This window comes from Crotalus tigris, unplaced genomic scaffold (assembly GCF_016545835.1).
Source record: "Crotalus tigris isolate CLP2741 ecotype Arizona unplaced genomic scaffold, ASM1654583v1 scf7180000017614.5298720, whole genome shotgun sequence".
In the NCBI taxonomy this organism is placed as follows: domain Eukaryota; kingdom Metazoa; phylum Chordata; class Lepidosauria; order Squamata; family Viperidae; genus Crotalus; species Crotalus tigris.
In genome coordinates, this window is record NW_024096513.1 from 3,931,456 (window position 1) to 3,944,570 (window position 13,115).

The following is a 13,115-nucleotide window of genomic DNA, read 5'->3' on the forward strand; positions in this document are numbered from 1 at the left end:
CACGGGAAACTCTGAAAAATGAGATGATAATAATAAATGCCCAAACAAAAGCAATAGAGAAAGAAAAACAAGAGACACTAAATGAGACCAGCACAGCTGCACAAAAAGCTCTCTGACAAACGGAGGGACAAAAAGGACAAGTATAAAAAAGTGGAAAGAAGGACATATCACCAAAGCAGAATATCAGCATATAGCCCAAATCTGCAAGGAGTCAGGAAGGCTAAGACTCAGAATGAACTAAGATTTGTAACAAATGCCAAAAATAACAAGGAAAGAAAGAGAGAGAGAGAGAGAGAGAGAGAGAGAGAGAGAGAGAAAGAAAGAAAAAGAAAGAAAGAAAGAAAGAACATGAGAAACATTAAAGTTAAAAATCAGATGCAGTCTGGTAGCAGTTTTTTGAACTAAGAAATTTTATTGAAAGGCACTAGCTTCTTTTTTGAACTGCGGCTCACTTGATTTGATGTGTGTGTTGGCTAAAACTAAAGTAGAATTCAAAAAGAGGACAAGGCAAGGGAGATGGGAAAGAAAGGTGTAAGCGCAGGTTACATGTAAGACATATTACAAGTTCCTCAGCAGTCAGCAATTACATTTAAAAACCCTCTGTCTTTGTTAAGGCCTTCTGTGACAGCCTAAAACCTGTTAATGTATGTGACTTCTGCCATCTTTCCTCTATGACACCAGTGTAGTTTCAGTGTTCTAAGATGGAAACTTGATGTCTGCCGTTGAGAGTCTTGGGAGATTAAAATGCTCCAGTGTTGTTGTTGTTGTTCTTTTGCTCCTTGTTTTTTGAAGCCCTGCTGTCCAAAATTTAAAGTCCTTTGATTCTTTTGTAGGAAGTGTGACCTGTTTCTTTAACACCCAGTCAAGAGGGACACTGATGGCAGGTGATGACACTTTGGAAAATGAGCATGTGATTCTGGTCTGCCATAGAGTAACACAGCTCTCCTTCTACGATGTCTACAGAAAAGTAAGTTGATGGCAGAGGGGAGAGGTTAATAAGAAGCATGCCAACAAGCAGAGTGGAGAAGGTCAAGAATGAATGGATGGCGAATGAATGCAGGTCAAATACAACAGTAGGTGGCCAGGATGAAACAAGTCAGTTGAGATGGTTCAGTCATGCAGAGATAATGGAGGAGGATTAAACCACACCACAAATATCAAAAGGGGAAGGGGAAGTGTTGAAGGAAAAGGAAAGTTTGAGAAAGTCATGATGGGAAGCAGTTAATGAAATCCTGAGAAAGGAGGAAGTAAGAAGTTTAATGGACAAAATAGAAGATTTGAAGCATGACTGGGCATGATGGAAGGTAGAATGGAAGGTTAGAAAGATAAAGGGCAGGGGTCTTCAAACTTGGCCCTTTTATGACTTATGGACTTCAACTCCCAGAATTCCTCAGCCAGGCACGCTGTGCCTGGCTGAGGAATTCTGGGAGTTGAAGTCCATAAGTCATAAAAGGGCTAAGTTTGAAGACCCCTGATAAAGGGTGTAGTGAATGGTATGAGTGTAAACTATCCTTAGCTGGGTGTTTTGTTTTTTGTTTTGTTCTTTTCTATTTTTTAATCTCATGCCTCTAACTTCCTTAGCTGTCTCTTTCATTTGATGAACTCTACACAACCCCAAAGGATATCTTGTGATGGTGTAGATGTGCTAGGATTAAGACCTAAAGGAAGGTGGGCTGGTTAAAAGGTGTCAGTCCCCAGAGCTTTTGCAGGATGTGGTTAAAAAAATGTCAAGATGGTGGCCACAACAATTCAATCAAAGCTCTGCCTATGTTTTTGTGTATGTCGGATATAAACGCTAACCCCACTGACCTCCCTGGATGTTGAAATGATGTCAGCAGATGGGCTGGTATCAGGACATTCCATTTTAACCTTCCCAGCTGAATGCACATTGTTTGTGAGTGCAGAGCACTTGGCCTAATTATGGCTGTTCTTTCAGCAGCCCTTTCAACTATGCGGAGATGCTTAAGCCCATCTTACAGAATGAAATGTCTACGGAGATTCTTAGTCATCCAGATCAGGGCTGTCTCAAAGGTGTTTCTTCAAGAGGCAACTGGACTTTCTTTGTTTTTCCTTGAAGATGTTTCACTCCTCATCCAAGAAGCTTCTTTAGTTCTGAACGGAACGGAAGAAGTTCTTCAGGAACCGAAGAAGCTTCTTGGATGAGAAGCGAAACATCTTCAAGAAAAAACAAAGGGAACCCAGTTGCCTCTTGGAAAAGCACCTTTGGGATGACAGGGTGGAAATGAGCCAGAGACAGAACTAATCACTTAAAACAATCTTGTGATTTGCTGGGAGTTTCCAGGTTAGCCTCAGGCACAGGGTGCCCCACCCCTGACTGAGACAGATGGTTGGCATCTTAGCTTTGTGGGCCACACTTGCAACCCACATTTCCATTTCCATTTGCATCTTTGCAAGAGCTTCTCTAACAGACTTACTTAGAATTAAGGTTCCTTACATTCAAGGAGACTTTCTTGTAAGAAAATGCTTATCAGACTGCAGTTGTAAATCTTTCTGGCTTCTCCAGAGGTTCTTAACGGAACCTCTAAAACCACAATACCAAGGCTGCCTAAATAGATCAAGTAGGATGGCCATCTAAGGAGACATCACAAATGACTGGAGACTGGCTGAAGCTCCTGTTCAGTTGTGTCTCTTGCCTTGTAATAAAACCAACCAGTAGAGGAAGTTCTTGACTTACAACCACAATTGGGATCACAATTTCTAATGCTAAGCCATGCGGTTGCTAAGCCAGGCCCAAGTTTATGACCTTTATTTGCCGCAGCTCTTGAGCAAATGTTGTTAAGCGAATTCAACTTCCCCTCTTGACTTGGCTTGTCAGAAGCCATCTGGGAAGGTGGCAAAGGGCAGTCACATGACCCATTGTCCAGTGGCCAAATTTTGACGATGTGACTGTGGTGATGTTGCAATGGTCGTAATAGCAATAGTACTTAGACTTATGTGTCGCTTCACAGTGCTTTCCAGCCCTCTCTAAGCAGTTTGCAGAGTCAGCATATTGCCCACCCAACAATATGGGTCCTCACTTTAACAACTTCGGAAGGATGGAAGGCTGAGTCAACATTGAGCCGGTCAGGATCAAACTGCTGGCAGTGGGCAGAGTCAGCCTGCAATATTGTATTCTAACCATTGTTCATTATGGATGTATCGATGGATGGATAGATGAATGGATGGATGAAAACAATAGCAATAGCACTTAGACTTATATACTGCTTCATAGTGCTTTACAGCCCTCTCTAAGCAGTTTACAGAATCAGCATATCGCCCCCAACAATCTGGGGTTTTACCGACATCGGAAGGATGGAAGGCTGAGTCAATCTTGAACCCTGTCAGGATCGAACTGCTGGTAGTTGGCAGAGTTAACCTGCAATATTGTATTCTAACCACTGTTCTTCATGGATGGATGGATGGATGGATGGATGGATGGATAGATGGATGAAAACAATAGCAATAGCACTTGGACTTATAGACCACTTCACAGTGCTTTACAGCCCTCTCTAAGCAGTTTACAGAGTCAGCATATCACCCCCAACAATCTGGGTCCTCCTTTTACCAACCTCGGAAGGATGGAAGGCTGAGTCAACTTCAGCCAGTGAGAATCAAACTGTTGAACTGCTGGCAGTCGGCAGTCAGCAGAATTAGCCTGCAGTACTGCATTCTAACCACTGCGCCACCAAGCCCAGTGCAATAGGACCTGTTGTAAGTCCTCTTTCCCAGGGTTGGTGTAATTGAACGCTCACTAAACAAATGGTTGTTCAGGACTACCTGTAAGGCCAACACTGAAACGTTTGTGAGGTCCATGCCAGTGTTTTAGAAAAGACAATAATGTCAGTGGAGGCTTCGTGACTTCAGCTGTCATGTTAGTGAGAAAAATTGCAGGAAAAAAGTGACTAGAGGGAAATTCTTGTTTCCTCTTCCTACGTGCAAGATGGCTCTAATCCAGATCAGAGCTCCTGGCACAGATTTCAGATCCAAGCAAAACAAAAATGGCAGCTCCATGTTCATTAATCATTGTTGTATGAATCTATATCTAACAGGCTTTGTACATCTAGAACTTGCCCTGTTTGAAAGCCTGCATGGATTCTGCACACACAATGGAGCTGCCACATTGCTTTTGTTAGTATCTGCACGTCCACAATAAATGTGAGACCCTCGGATTGCTCGTCCACGAGACTGAGGCGGGCTGAGCTCCAGCAGAGCAGCAGAGGATCTGCACTTCTTAAAAAATCACCTTTTAGGGCCTAAATGTTGGCTTCCCGGAGATGTTTCTGATGGTCTTAAAAGAGAACTGGATCCAAAGCCTTTAATAGCTTGATGTTTGATTGAAAAAGATGGCGCTGTCTCCTTTACTCTCAGAGCTGAGCATCAGCTTGATTTCACATCTCAAAATGCTTTGTTGTTTTACAGATACCAGCACCTGCCAATTTGTAGGGTTCCCAAGTGTATGAGAGAGAGAGAGAGAGAGAGAGAGAGAGAGAGAGAGAAAATGGGGTTGTGGGTAGGGATGGGTGAAGAAATCTAATTTTATATGTACTGTGGCTTGCATCAGTATCATATCAGCTCTGCACATCTAGGTCAAAAGCTCCCATTTGTCTCCTTTCCAATCACAATGCAATTGATCAGGACAGCAGCAGCCCTCAATTTTATGGAAAGCTCCTCCACCAAAAACAGAGACTGCATTTACCCCAGACACTTAACCAAACCACAGGCTTGAAATGGGTTCAAGCTCTATGGCTACATTCCTATAATACACTAAACCTGGTTAGTATTGACCACAATGAGGGCATGTAGGCAAAGGGGCGTACTATGATTTATGTGAGACTTAATGTACTGCACTGGTGAGGCCACACTTGGAATACTGCACCCAGTTCTGGTCACCATGATAAAAAAAGGAAGTTAGAAAGAGGACAGAGAAAAAACAACAAAGATATAAGGGATTAGGAGGCTAAACTGTATGATGAGCAACTGAGGGAACTACGTATGTCTACTCTAACAAAGAGAGCGACTGGGGTGATATGAGAGCAATCTTCCATTACTTGAAGGGCTGTCAAAAAGCAGAAGGGGCGGATCTATTCTCCAAAGCACCCAAGGGCAAGATAAGATGTTGAGACTCTAGAAAGAGTACAAAGAAGAGCAACAAAGATGATTAGGGGACTGGAGGCTAAAACATATAAGGAAATGTTGCTGGAATTGGGTATGTCTAGTCTAATGAAGAGAAGGACAAGGGGAGAATAGCAGTGTTCCAATATCTCAGGGGCTGCCCCAAAGAAGAGGGAGTCAAGCTGTTCTCCAAAGCGCCTAAAAGCAGGAAAGGAAGCAACGGATGAAAGCTAATCAAGGAGAGAAGCAACCTGGAACTAAGGAGAAACTTCCTGACAGTGAGAATAATTTACCAGTGGAGCAACCTGCCTCCAGAAGCGGTGAATGCTCCAACACTGGAAGTTTTTAAGAAGAGACTGGACAGCCGTTTGTCCAAAATGGTGTAGGGTTTCCTGCCTGAGCAGGGGGTTGGACTCGATGACCTCCAAGGTCCCTTCCAACTTTATTAGGATGATGATGATGATGATGATGTTATAATAACTGGTGGAAAGTTATCAGAGATCCAGCCTAGAACTTAATCAGTGGAACAGCTTGTCTGCAGAAGTTGTGGCTGCTCTAACACTGGAGGTTTTCAAGAAGAGATTGGACAATCATTTGTCTGAAAAGGCATAGAGTCTCTTGCTTGAATAAGGGGCTGGACTAGAAGATCTCCAAAGTCCCTTGCAATCCTCTTCTTCTATGTTCTATTTTGTTCTGTAAATCCAGAAAATGGTCTAATCTGGGCTAGATTATACATTTTGATATGATTTAATTATCTTTCTTGCTCTTTTCTCTTTAGCCAGTGCCTACAATGGCCATATCCTTCCCCCCCCCCTTCATCTCTACTGCTATCTTTTCAATTCTGGTTCCTTCTGCACCTCCTCTTCACATCCCCCGCTAACAAAAATCAACAAGTCCCTGATGCCCCCTTGTGGCTCTAGGTAACACTACTGGGAGAAGAACCAGAACTCAAGATTATTGCCCAGACGGTGGAGTTTCACTTTGTCCTTTGCCATCTTGTCTTGACTCAGCTCAAGCCAGGCACGGTTGCGCAAACTGTGCTTTCTGGTTACATTGCTCAAATATACAGGGCAGATAATATGCCTCAGGTGTAAAAGAAGCAGGAAACCAAACGGAAAGGTTTACGCCGGGGCTTCAATCCAAATTGTTTGGTATGTTTACGAGTGAGTGAATGAGTGAAAGGAGAGAATGGAGTGTCAGGCAGCCAGAATAAAGGTTTTCAGGACTCTGTGTGAGATGCAAATCTGGCTCGCTTAAGGAATTCAGCCATGATACTTTAATGTGTGGAATTAAGGCCATCTATTGTGGCTTGTTAACCTTATTATGCCTCAGAGCTAGGCACTTTTCTTTCTTACTTTTCACTTGTAATGCTCCGTGGAGTGGCAGGTGTTTATGGGGAAAGGAGTACGTTTTGTTTAACGGGTTGGAGAGGAAAGTTGATCTGTTTTTTTTACAGGGCAAAACCAATCATTTAATAAGCCTTTGCCATTGAGGGAGGACAGCAACCCCCCCCTCCCAGAAAAAGAAATATTTGGGGGGATATTAAAAAGGCAGAATATTATAATTCTCCCAAAGAATAATAGGAGAAAATCTAAGACAAAACCAGCCCCCAGAAACCAATCCCCTCTCCATGCCCCAAGCAGAAACCAATTCTGTAGAAATTTGGAGCTGATGAGATTAGAAAGACAGAGATCCCTAAAATCTACATACCCCACCCAAACTCTAAAGACATAACTTTTAGGACATAATAGGATTAACCCACCACCATCAGAATATCAAAAGGACATGCTCAAAAGCTCAGGTCAAAGTTCATGCCACAGGAACAGAAAACAACCTCAAACACAAAAGCCCAAGAAGACATAAAAACCCACCACTCCCAGCTACATGTGGTCAGCTTCCCCAGAGCCATATGCTGCTGTCGTTCTGCTCTTCAATAAACTACAACCTTCTTTCTAAAGCAGTCTCCATTTTGTTTATTCCCGGCTTGGACCGGACCCTGATGAAGATTTTTCTTTCAACACCATCCTTAAGCCATCCCTTTGATACCATAACCCCAACCTGAATCTCTCCAAGTCAGTCCTCAGTGTGTAATCAAAGCTACACAAAGCTACACAAGTGTAATACAATGTGTAGTCAAAGCTTGACAAAAATGTCAAGACTCAGGCTGCCTCAGCAAGAGAAAGCATAAAGATCACAAGAAGCAACAGTACTGCTCTATATTGCACAATCAAGGCCACACTCAGAGTACTGTATCCAGTTCCGGTCACCACAGTATGAAAAAGATACTGAGACCCTAGAAAGAGTATAGAGAAGAGTAACTAAGATGATAAGGGGTCTGAACATTAAATTGCATGATGAATAGTTGTGGGAACTAAGTATGTCTAACCTAATGAAGAGAAGAATTAGGGGTGACATGATAGCCGTCTTCCAGTATTAGAGGCGCTATCACAATGAAGTGGGAGTCAACTTACTCCCCAAAGCTCCTGGGGGTAGGGCAAGAAGCAATGGGTGGATGCTCATCAGAGGGAGATTTAACCTGGAACTAAGGAGAAATTTCCTGACAGTGGAAACAATGATCAATGGAACAGCTTCCCTCCCACAATTATGGGCATTCCATTGCTGGTGGTTTTCAAGAAAATATTGGACAAGCACTTGTCCAGGAAGACATAAGTTCCCCTGCCTTGGGCAGGGGGTTGGACTAGATGATCTCCAAGGTCCCCATCAGCCCTAGGATACTATTATTCTAAGTTAATATCTGTCAGATGTTAATGTTGACCCTATATACTATTCCAGTTGTGCTGTAAAATGGGTTCCATTTGGAGGAGCGAAAAAGGGGCACTGGGGCGCATATGTAGCCCATGTATCACAGCTTGCTTAATCCTGGTCTATAGCTCAGCATTTTATATGAATCCAGCCAACTGCATTTTATTTACCAAAAAAAAAAAAAAAAAGAAACAACCTGCATTTCAGCAAGTGACGACTTCACTTTAAAACGATGTGTGAACCAAATTGCCTTGTCCTATTCAGATCTTTGGATACTGCCATTGAGACATTGGACATGAGATTGAAATCTAGATGTTATCAACGTGGATAGAGATGGACAACAGAGCGGGGCACAAAAATGACTGCCTAATGACACTTAATGGTCAGTTAATACCTTTTTGTAGGCACTGACTTTCAAAACTCATTTCCTAATGCACAGATCATGCCTAGAAAAAGAACAGCTATCTTCTTGAGCTGAGGTCTTGTCCTCCCCCAAAACCATTTAAGACCAGGCATAGGATCTAAATCTGACAGACTGGAATTTTAGTACTTTTGGCACATTAGAGAGAATGATAAGGAGACAGAGAGACAGAGTATAATATTTCTTTCTAGCTGGCCAATTTGGGGCTAAAAGATGTGTAAGAATTCCATTTGGTTCATTTTTCAAACATAGGTATTTACTTCAAATCTCAAATACCTTTATTAATGGACAGAGAGGATTTGAGATGGATTCTTTTTTAAAAAAAAAGTAAAGGGAGAGAAGGGAGAGGGGAGGGGAAGATAAGAAGAAAGGAAGGTAGGAAGGAAGGAGGGAAGGTAAAAAAAAACATATGATTTGCCCATTCTTACATGCAAAAGCTATTTAAATCCATGCTTGCTTGTTTATTTAAATTTTTGTAAGCACAGCACATGTCAACCATCTTCAATCATCTCTTCTCCAGAAGGAAAGCATATTTTGGACATCCAGCTCTGGAATACTCAAGGGGGTGAGTCAGAGTATATAGACTCCTGCAAGTTTCACAGATATTCAACCCAGTAGCAGAATTTCACGAGTGCCTTTTGCACAGGAGCAGGGAATGGAGTGTATAGAAAGAATCCCTGTCTATTTTAGCCTATGTGGCTGCTGCAGCTATGCTTTCGAAAGAAGGCAAAGCAAGGGTGCTGCAAGGCTAGAACTACAGATGGTGCATGAATACACTGCAAAAGCTTTCTGGCATGCATGCAGCTGTCCGAAAGAATCTGCAGTGGCAAATACAAGAGAAATGCACACATGTTCATCCACATGCATGTTGAAATGGCTTTTTTTTCCCATTCTTTTCATGGAGTGACTTGATGTCTGGAAAGATTAGCAAACTTTAACAAGTGGCATGCCCAAATAAATAATAATTAAAAAAAAAAAAACAGAACTGGACCGAACCAAACAAGGACATTTTTTTAAATTTCCTGTACTCATGAAATCTCACAACAGGTTGGCCAACTCACTCCAAAATCACGCTTGACCACTTAAAACAATGACAAACTATTTTGTGAGCGAACACCACCATTTTCCAAGCTTCAGTGATTTCCGAAGAGTTTGTTTGTTTGTTTGTTTGTTGTTTTAAAAAGCCTATTAACTCCTTCCTTATATTTAGTCATTCCTGGGGGGGGGGGGAAGAAGTGTGTTGTGACATGCCTGACAATGGGGATGTCATTTGAGTAAGACCATTTAGCTTATTTCTCAAGTTTTCTCAGTAACACATCTAAAATTAGTTGGTGTTTCTTTAAGTGTGAACCACTATGAATCATTTGCTTTTCTTGGTATGCAACTGAAATTAGTTAAAGAATAAAGGCTGTTGGTTTTTCTCTGGGAAATAGAGATACTTTACTGGATTTGTTTATTTAGTTTTTCTGAAGAACTTGCAGCCAAAGAGATCTGGAAAAGCTAATTTGCCAGTGGGATAGTGAACAGTAGCAAAAGTGAAATTTCATCAGGGTCTTACATTTGCTGCCATTGTAGCCAAAGTTGCACCTGTCAGATGCAAAGGGTCAGGCTAAGCTCCATCACAAAAGAGTTATTCAAACCTATAGACAAGAATTTGGTCAACTAAAGTTCAGCAGTAAATCGGCACCAAATAGGGCAGTGGCACGCAGAGTCCTCTCTGCAGGCACACGTGCTGTCGCCCCATTCCTAGGCCTTCATCTGGGTTTATAAAACCTTTTCGCTTTAGGCCTCCGCCGCTGTGTAAAAAAAAAAGTTCAGTCAATCAGTCAATTTCAACTTCTTGCAGGAAAAAATAAGATCTTGCAAAGTTGGAATTGATTGATTGAACTTTTTAGTCCCACCCTGTCTGCCGTTACCACAGCAGCCATGCCCACCCAATGGGCCACACACAGCCAATGGACCACCACAGCCAGCACCTGACAATGCCTAAGTGGGTTTTGGGTTGCAGTTTGGGCACTCAGTCTCTAAAAGGTTTGCCATCACTGAGATAGGGGTTAACGGAATTCAGGCTGACTTGGTTTGTTTGTGTCAACATGAGGACTCTAAGCTGCTGACATGTTTGACTCCGATCCTCCCAAGTCTGCCTGCTCTTCGCCTACAGCACCTTAAGTCAAAATGCTTTCTTTGTTCTGTGACTAACACTGTGACTTTAATCTCTGGCACTGAATAATTCCTTTTCTGATCATGCTGATGACACTTAGCCAAATTGCTCATATCTTGATTGGCACCCTTTCTTTTGGCAGGAAAAGGGATACACATTTGAGTTGATTTGCAAATATGTAATTTCTAGGAGCCAGAATTCTAATTCAGTCCTTAATTTGGGTTGTGCTCCAAAAGGAAAAACTAAACAGGATATTGGTATTTAGTAAAGATGATGAAGAGCACTGCAGAGAAATGATGCACTTCATTTATCATCCTTATTATCATTCTAACAGCCATCCTGGTTGGAGAATGCTGGTAAGATTGAATGCAAACTACACACCCTGACAATCATGGTTTTCAGAATATATATATATATTCTGAGGTTTTCGCGGGTGTTTGTATGTAGGTCTTTGGTTATTCGGGTTTTCTCCTGCGTAAAATTGGAAGTGTCTTGGTGACGTTTCGACGAAGTCCCATTCGTCATCTTCATGCTTCGAAGAGCAATGCGTGGTCTTAGCTGTTTCTTCCTTTTAACTGTCAGTGGGGGTATGAACTGATTGGGTGGGAGCTTGGCTGTATTCTGATTGGGTGGAGGTGTGTTCTGATTGGTTAGGGGCTTGGCTGTGCTCTGATTGGCTGGGGGGTTGGCTGTGCTCTGATTGGCTGGGGGAGTGTTCTGTTTGGGTGGGGGCTTTGTTGTGCTCAGGTTAGTCTGAGTTGCAGGGGGATTTAAGATGGTGGGCTGCCTTGCTATTTTTTGGCTTTGTGTTCGTGGTCATGCCTCATCTTCATGGTAGGTGTCAGTTTGCTTCATGTATGGATTGGAGGGGTTTAAAGTGGCTAATGATGCAGCTGTGGTCTGGCTTCTTTTACTACAAATAGTTCAAATGAATAACGAGTGAAAAATTGCCCTACTTTTAATTAAAATGAATCCCTCGATTAAAGAACAGATGCTGGCCTAGATGAAAGATTCCGTTGGTCCCAGGACAAATATGTTAGTGGCCTTCAGATGTTTTCTGCCAATGTTCCTCTCATCATTGACCACTGGATTTGCTGGGTGGAGAGGGAGAGGGGTTGTCAGAACGCTCAATTATTAAGCATGCATATTCTCTGGGTTTAGGTCAGGGATAGGCAACCTTGGCTCTTTTATGACTCGTGAACTTCAACTCCCAGAATTCCTGAGCCAACATGGGTCAGCTTGGAAACTTCTCCCTTTCCCCTCAGCATGGCTGGCTCAGGAATTCTGGGAGTTGAAGTTCACGAGTCATAAAACAGCCAAGATTGCCTACCTCTGATTTAGGATGTTTTGGTTCTGCCATTCTACTACGGGGGGAGGGGGTTAGCCTTGGGCTTGTAGTGCATGTAGACCATTTCCTCTATCTGCTTTGATGTATCCTCTAAGTGGAAGGGCAAAATGGTGACTAACTCTAAGTGGAATTTTCCTCTAATGGGATTTTCCCATGTATTTTACCAGGAAAGATAGATAGGGCAGGCTAGAAAAGTCAGTGCCCTCCTAACCATACCCAAGCACTACGAGTTTGTTGGCGACATCCATTTTGTTCTATGAGTTCAAGGTGATCTAACCCTAACCCTAAGTGCAATTTTCCCCCAATGGGATTTTCCCATGTATTTTACCAGGAAACATAGATAGGGCAGGCTAGAAAAGTCAATGCCCTCCTAACCATACCCAAGCACTCCAAATTTGTTGCCGATGTCCATTTTGCTCTATGAGTTCAAGGTGACCTAACCCTAACCCTAAGTGGAATTTTCCTCCAATGGGATTTTCCCATGTATTTTACCAGGAAAGATAGATAGGGCAGGCTAGAAAAGTCAGTGTCCTTCTAACCATACCCAAGCACTCCGAATTTGTTGGCGGTGTCCATTTTGCTCTATGAGTTCATGGTGACCTAACCCTAACCCTAAGTGGAATTTTCCTCCAATGGGATTTTCCCATGTATTTTATCAGGAAACATAGATAGGGCAGCCTAGAAAAGTCAGTGCCCTCCTAACCATACCCAACCACTCTGAATTTGTTGCTGATGTCCATTTTCCTCTCCGAGTTTATGGTGACCTAACCCTAACCCTAAGTGGAATTTCCCTCCAATGGGATTTTCCCATGTATTTTACCAGGAAACATAGATAAGGCAGCCTAGAAAAGTCAGTGCCCTCCTAACCATACCCAAGCACTCCGAATTTGTTGGCGATGTCCATTTTCCTCTCCGAGTTCATGGTGGCCTAACCCTAACTCTAAGTGGAATTTTCCTCCAATGGGATTTTCCCATGTATTTTACCAGGAAATATAGATAGGGCAGCCTAGAAAAGTCAGTGCCTCCTAACCATACCCAAGCACTACAAGTTCGTTGGCGATGTCCATTTTGCTCTATGTGTTCATGGTGACCTAAACTTAACCCTAAGTGGAATTTTCCACCAATGGGATTTTCCCATGTGTTTTACCATGAAAGATAGATAGAACAGGCTAGAAAAGTCAGTGCCTTTCTAACCATACCCAAGCACTCCGAATTTGTTGGCAATGTCCATTTTGCTCTCCAAGTTCATGGTGATGTAACCCTAACCCTATGGGGTGTGAAAAGAATGCCTCGGGGCCATCTGCCTTTTC

General features: G+C 42.6%; 1 protein-coding gene across 1 annotated transcript in view; it reads left to right on the forward strand.

Annotated features, from left to right (window-relative positions):
• COL16A1 (collagen type XVI alpha 1 chain) overlaps nt 1-13,115 on the forward strand; it is a 292,803-nt gene that overhangs the window by 39,903 nt on the left and 239,785 nt on the right. Inside the window, exon 2 of the mRNA XM_039329689.1 lies at nt 834-967. The gene's annotated coding sequence lies outside the window, so the exon portion shown is untranslated. The remainder of the gene's footprint in view (nt 1-833; nt 968-13,115) is intronic.